Source organism: Rattus norvegicus, unplaced genomic scaffold, assembly GCF_021556685.1.
Source record: "Rattus norvegicus strain SHRSP/BbbUtx unplaced genomic scaffold, alternate assembly SHRSP_T2T unassigned-0000202, whole genome shotgun sequence".
NCBI lineage: Eukaryota > Metazoa > Chordata > Mammalia > Rodentia > Muridae > Rattus > Rattus norvegicus.
In genome coordinates, this window is record NW_028238919.1 from 25956 (window position 1) to 27500 (window position 1545).

A 1545-nucleotide genomic window follows, 5' to 3' on the forward strand; every position below is an offset into this window, starting at 1 on the left:
AAACATTAATCGGAAATAATGGAGTCAGCAGTTAAGAGTTCTGACTGTGTTCTTCCAGAGGTCCTGAGTTCTATTCCCATGGTGGCTCACAACCCTCTGTTATGGGATCGATCTGCTGTGTGTCCGAAGACAGCTGCAGTGTGCTGTTTGTAGGGTAAAGAAAAAAATACTAAAGAAGAAAAAAAAAAAGAGAGAGAAAAAGTTAGAAGCACCAAGTCAAGTCATGTAAATATTGCCCACATTCGGATTTAGACATGCCTGAGCTGTCAGGGCGAGGCTGGCTGAGAGCGAATCAGTGAACGATCGGACTCTTCCTCTCTCTGTGAGGGTGTGTCATGAACTCTATTACCATTTCCAAAGAGTTAGGTATGCTGGAGCGAAGTGGACCGGAAAGCCAAGGGAGGAGAGGTATGCCTACACGAGTCCACCCAACCCCCCCGCCCCCCCCCCCGAGGGAGACATCCTCGAGTGGTGGGGGGAGGGGCGAAGGTGTGGAGGGATAATTTCCAACAAATAAATCCCAACAAATAAATTACTAGAGACTTGATTCATTGATTTACTTTAAATTTATTGAGTGTATCGGGAAAGAGGGAAAATGGGTCAAGGAGGGAGGGAGGGAGGGAGGGAGGGAGGGAGGGAGGGAGGGAGGGAGGGAGGGAGAGAGGGATATCTTTTCCTCCAAATCTGCTGGTATGTAGTCTCAGTGCGTCAGAAAAAAGACTGCTTCTGGCCTCCTTTCTGATTACCCCAAGGCAGTCTGGTCACCGTGCTGTAATAGAAAGGGAAACCACAGTCAAGTCATGGGAGCGAGCGAGCAAGCAAGCAAAAATCATAAACAAAAGCAAAAACACGTCTGTTAAGTTGAGCAGAGCAGAGCAGAGCAGAGCAGAGTAGGGCAAAGCAATACAAGGTCACATTCCACAAAGGCTGATATAGTCTGCCATCTTGGTCTACAGAGTGAAAAGTAGAAGGAGAAAATGAATATCGCTTTGTGTGTCACAAAGTTTTTAAGTTGTAAGGAACATTGCAGGGCTAAACCTTCAAATCCTCAAACCACCCAACCCAAGCTTTCCTCCTCCTCCTCCTCCTCCTCCTCCTCCTCCTCCTCCTCCTCCTCCTCCTCCTCCTCACCCCCCATTGCCCCCCCCGTGTGGTGTGTGTGTGTGTGTGTGTGTGTGTGTGTGTGTGTGTGTGTGTGTGTGTGTGTTTGCGCACGAGCTCGAGCTCGGGCACGCATTTCTTTCACTGCACAACCATCATTGGAGGACGTTTAAATAAACACGAATGAATCAGACAGGCAGACAGACAGGGGCCCATAATGGATCCCTACAACTCGGTGGTGGTGGTGGTGGTGGTGGTGGTGGTGGTGGTGGTGGTGGTGGTGGTGGTGGTGGTGGTACACACCGATTTGTTGACCTCTTTCTTTTAAAGAAAGGACAAGAAACAAAGAGAAATAAAAATGAAGGAATATAGACCTAGCCAAATATTATTTTATTCCCTCCTTCATGGAGCGACAAGAAGATTTATTCATCAACCTTCGTCTAG

The 1545-nt window shown here is 48.0% G+C and overlaps 1 long non-coding RNA gene across 1 annotated transcript in view; it reads right to left on the bottom strand.

Moving 5' to 3' along the window:
* Positions 1 to 685: 685 nt before the first annotated feature.
* LOC147997261 (uncharacterized) overlaps positions 686 to 1545 on the bottom strand; it is an 18302-nt gene continuing 17442 nt past the window's right edge. Inside the window, exon 3 of the long non-coding RNA XR_015648042.1 lies at positions 686 to 769. This is a non-coding gene — a long non-coding RNA (uncharacterized LOC147997261). The remainder of the gene's footprint in view (positions 770 to 1545) is intronic.